This window comes from Phasianus colchicus, chromosome 6 (assembly GCF_987193195.1).
Source record: "Phasianus colchicus chromosome 6, bPhaCol1.hap1.1, whole genome shotgun sequence".
NCBI lineage: Eukaryota > Metazoa > Chordata > Aves > Galliformes > Phasianidae > Phasianus > Phasianus colchicus.
The window spans coordinates 39,397,844-39,403,143 of NC_143441.1; the positions used below are offsets into that span (position 1 = coordinate 39,397,844).

General features: G+C 41.5%; 2 long non-coding RNA genes across 4 annotated transcripts in view; one reads left to right on the plus strand and one right to left on the minus strand.

The window, feature by feature from the left end:
* The window catches only part of LOC116244391 (uncharacterized), a 41,127-nt gene that overhangs the window by 2,748 nt on the left and 33,079 nt on the right, over window positions 1-5,300 (plus strand). The gene's annotated exons all lie outside the window — the stretch shown is intronic.
* The window catches only part of LOC149917558 (uncharacterized), a 34,667-nt gene that overhangs the window by 2,692 nt on the left and 26,675 nt on the right, over window positions 1-5,300 (minus strand). The window lies entirely within an intron of this gene.

Sequence of the window (5,300 nt, forward strand, 5' to 3'; positions counted from 1 at the left end):
AAACGGTCAGAGACCTTCTACTCCAACTGGACTGTCACAAGTCCATGGGGCCGGATGAGATTCACCCGAGAGTGCTGAGGGAACTGGCGGAGGTGATAGCCGAGCCGCTTTCCATCATCTATCAGCGCTCCTTGTTGACTGGTGAGGTACCAGAAGACTGGAGGCTTGCCAATGTGACTCCCATCTACAAGAAGGGCTGTAAGGAGGACCCGGGGAACTACAGGCCTGTTAGCCTGACCTCGGTGCCAGGGAAGGTTATGGAGCAGATTGTCTTGAGGGAGATCACGCGGCAAGTGCGGGACAACTGGAGCATCAGGTCTAGCCAGCATGGGTTCACGAAGGGTAGGTCCTGCTTGACCAACCTGATCTCCTTCTATGATCTAGTGACCCGCCTGGTGGATGAGGGAAAGGCTGTTGATGTAGTCTACCTAGAATTCAGCAAGGCCTTTGACACTGTCTCCCACAGTATTCTCCTGCAGAAGCTGGCAGCCCGTGGCTTGGACAGGTACACTCTTGGCTGGGTAAGGAACTGGCTGGAGGGTCGAGCCCAGAGAGTGGTGGTCAATGGAGCTAAATCCAGCTGGCGACCGGTCACGAGTGGTGTTCCCCAGGGGTCGGTGCTGGGGCCTGTCCTTTTCAATATTTTTATTGATGACCTGGATGAGGGCATTGAGTGCACCCTCAGTAAGTTTGCAGATGACACCAAGTTGGCTGGAAGTGTCGATCTGCCTGGGGGTAGCGAGGCCCTACAGAGAGATCTGGACAGGCTGGAGAGCTGGGCTGAAGCCAATGGGATGAGGTTTAATAAGACCAAATGCCGGGTCCTACACTTTGGCCACAGCAACCCCAAGCAACGCTACAGGCTTGGGGTGGAATGGCTTGAAGACTGTGTAGAGGAAATGGACCTGGGGGTGTTGGTTGACGCTCGGCTAAACATGAGCCAACAGTGTGCCCGGGTGGCCAAGAAGGCCAATGGCATCCTGGCTTGTATCAGAAGCAGTGTGACCAGCAGGAGTAGGGAAGTAATTGTTCCCCTGTACTCAGCTCTGGTGAGGCCGCACCTTGAGTATTGTGTCCAGTTCTGGGCCCCTCACTGCAAGAAAGACATTGAGGCCCTGGAGCGTGTTCAAAGAAGGGCAACAAAGCTGGTGAGGGGTCTGGAGCACAGGCCTTATGAGGAGCGGCTGAGGGAGCTGGGATTGTTCAGTCTGGAGAAGAGGAGGCTCAGGGGAGACCTTATTGCTCTCTATAACTACCTGAAGGGAGGTTGTAGCGAGCTGGGGGTCGGCCTCTTCTCTCGTGTAACTGGTGATAGGACTAGAGGGAATGGTTTCAAGCTTCGCCAGGGAAGATTCAGGCTGGATATTAGGAAATACTACTTCTCTGAAAGGGTGGTCAGGCACTGGAATGGGCTGCCCAGGGAGGTGGTGGAATCCCCTTCCCTGGAGGTGTTCAAAGAACGTTTGGATGTTGTGTTGAGGGATATGGTTTAATGAGAACCATTGGTGACAGGTGGATGGTTGGACTGGATGATCTTATAGGTCTTTTCCAACCTTAGTGATTCTGTGATTAATTACTTGTTCATTAACCGTGTTTCTTCCCATATATGATCTGTGCAATAAGCCTCTAGATATTCTTTTATGATTTGTAGTTCCTTTAGATCTCTGGTCTTTCCCAGCAATAAAAGCACATTAAGGAAAGAGAATTGGCAAACCTGAGCCTTGCTGTAAAATTGTATCCGGGTGGTGATGGAGCTAACCATTATAATTGCTTCAGCAGAGTGAAAATTATTTTGATTTGACCTTAAAAGAATATTACGTAGTTGAACAGATCTTTAAACCAGGTGTTTTTAGGGAAACAAATTAAAGCTGTTTCCCCTGCCCTTTAAAGAACTGAATTCTTTTACCAGTTTACTTGTTGACGTTCAGTGTTCCTGATGCAAACACAAGTGCTCTTCTCATTTTAATTTGCACTGTGCTAGAAAAATAGAGTATATGACTTTGGTGAAATTACAGTGTGTCCAGGTTCAATTCATTCTGAATTTGCAAATTAATCTGTAGGACAAAAGTAGTAGGACAATGTGTTGTTGTTTGTAACACTGTCTGTAAATAAAGGCTACTAGGATGTTTTGTGAAATAGAGTGACATTGCCTGACAGTGGAAAAGTGTAATTAAAAGTAACAATATCTTATGGTTCAGACAGCTTTTAAAAATACATTTTAGAGTCTCTACCAACAGACTGTGAGCAGACAATTCAGCTTTTGGAACAGAACAGATAAATAAATTACTGAGATTAGCAGAAAGATGGCAGATAAAATTTAGTGTCGTGAAATATCTCTGCAGTCAAACTGGATTATCTGAAACTCTCATTCAATTATGAAATTGTAAAGCCTTTTTTCATTCTAATAAATAGTATGATGTGGAACGTACCTCCTGTCCCAGGCAAGTTTAGGCTTTTAGGTGATCTGAAAGGCTCAAACATGCTTTGAGGATGCAACTGCAACAGTAACTTCTTGTCATAAATACCAGGGGTTTTAAGAATCAGGGGTGTTTGTTTGTTTGTTTTGCAAAAGATGCATAGAACTCAGAGAAACCTCTAGTTTCTTCCTAATCACCAAGATCATATTTGATTATTTCTAACAGTGTTAGGCTAATTAAAAGCAAAACAAGCTCTGGGAATGAAACCATATTGTCAATGTTTATTTCAGCTAATTTGTGCAAATAAACACAAACATTTGCTAACTACCTAAAGCATTGACTCTGAATTCTCCCCAAAGAAGGAACACCCTTTTGGACCACGTTTGTATTTTTAACCATAAAAGAATTTTGCCATCTGTTTTGTCATCCCATCATAAATTCCTATTCTGAGTCTCTTGCCATTGCTTATAACTCATACTAAACTCATCACTGGATTGTGTCTTAGTTTTGGTCATGGCTTAGCTGTTTCAAAGAGTGCAGTTTGATATGAACTGTTTGCTAAGGGAAAACTCTTAAAATTGTAGCAGTTAAAGCAGAGAATCTAAGCAGGAATATTCGTTAGGGAAACCCATTGTAAGAGCTCTGGTGCTTTTGATTATCTAAAAGTACTCAAAACTGGCTGTGTCATAAAAAAAACACTGGAAAAATAGCTCCTGTGCTCCAGTTCAGCAGTCTTTCCTTTTACACTGAGTAATTGAGGTGAAAGCTGGAGCTGAAAGAAAGGATTATGACTTTATTGAGTTCTAGAAGGAGTTGCTTTATTTCACCTGCACACAAGAGTATGGGTTATTAGAAGGAACAGAAAAAATATTTGGGATAGAAGAGGAAAGGCAGAAGATCCAAGTTCAGGGACATAGGAAGAAACAAGCAGAAAAGTCTGTGGCAGCTGCAGGACCTCCTCCAGCAGCACAAATGGGATCTGTGATCCCTCACTCTTTGCTGTCACCAAATAGATGTGGAACTCACACAGATGTGCTCAGATGGCACATGCAGAGGGACATCATCATGTAGCTATTGTGTGCTTTGTCAGTGCGAGGGGCAGGGGCAATGGGCCTAAAATACAATCATGACACTATATCATGAAATACAGACATTAGTTTAATGAGATGCTGCTCTACAAAATTCGTATCAGTATGGTGCAATATGAAGAAATTTCCAGGCTTTTTAAAAGGCAAAGAAATTAAGTACAGGACATGCTTTGCAATGGGATAGCATTCAAAGGTGTAAAAAGGACAACAAAAAATGTATCTTGCCTGATCCAGCTGTAAGGATATGGTATTGACAGGTGGTCTCACAACAGCCTGATTTGAAATGACTGGTGGCAATAAACATCATTACCATACATCTCAAGTTACATTCAGAAATAAAAGAAATCACACTGAGATTATTATTCTGCCAAGTACTCAGTGGGTGGAAAAATTAGCATGTCACTGGAAACAGACTGTATCCCTACCTGAAGTGTAAAAGGAAAGTCAGCCTTAACTCTGGAGTCAGTGAATTCACAGCACAACATTTTTCTTTGTTGTCATTTTTAAGTTGCATCCTTTCAATTTTGTTTTCTTTTTTTCTTCACTGCTGGAATGTTCTTCCTAAGGATCATATATATCCCAATAACCTTGCCTGGAAGTAGCAGAAATATGGATGAAAGATTTGCATTTGAAAATATAGCCCTGCTCATTTGTTAACTTGTAAATGGCAAAAAAAAAAAAGTAAAAATTAAAGGACAAAAGCTACATCATGAACTTCACAGTCAAGAATAGATCCAAAGGTTGTGTATCCTTTAAAGTGTCAGTCAGGTCCTCATTGATATGATGGATAGATCACCCTGCTTTAATATTCTAAGTGCTTTTATGTGCCAAAAAGCATCGCTAATATAATCCAAGCTAGGTTATGGCTAATTTGTCTTGCTTCAGACCCCAGACTCAGAGAAAGCAGGGAATGGAAAGGAGATTGAATGACTAATAAATATCCATCTATGTGCTATGATTACATGTCAATATGATGTGTCACTCTATTGCTATTTTATATTGTGTACTTGAGAGCATATTGCAGTGTCTTCAGTGATTTCATATGAGGGCGTCAGAAATTATTTGCGGTGTCCCTTTTTTGAGAGAGAGAGCTTCTATCTTGTTTTGTATAGGACATTCAGCAAGATATTATGTTCAGTGATTGAAAAAAATGTGATGGAGCTGATGGAATTTTCTCTGACATTTCACCTCCACTGTGATTAATAGTTCATCAGGCACTTGCAAAAATACATTTGAATACATGTGTTTTTCTGAATTTGGATTCACAGATACCAAAGGAAAAAGCAAAAACTAGTGTAGCTTTTCAAAAAATTATGTTGTTTTAAAATGTAAAGCTTGAGAGCTGTTAGTATTTGGGAAGGTCTAGATGATTTCTTAGGGAAGGACCTGAAAAACTAGCTCGAGTGCAGCTTGCACCCTGCCTTGCTTCTCACTTATTAATTCTTATAGCTAAATGGCCAAGCTTGTCACTGCTTCTACCAGCAAATGAAAATTAAAGACAGAATAATACAGGTTAAACTGCATGAGTTTTGCCTCCCCCTAATACTGTTAGCACAAAAGTATACAGGATGTTTTTGTTTAGTTTGTTCATCAAAACCATTGAGATCTATGACAGCTGAAGGAAAGTGGTGCTTTTCACAGGTATACACGTGTGCACACAAAATGCTTGCAAAAAGTATATTTATTTTTGTTCAGCGTAGTTCTGCTGAGAAAGATGACCATACACAGTTTTAACTTAGCATGAAGCATGCTTATAGTCAAAATCATGTCTGAAATCTTTGGCAAAAATATATTT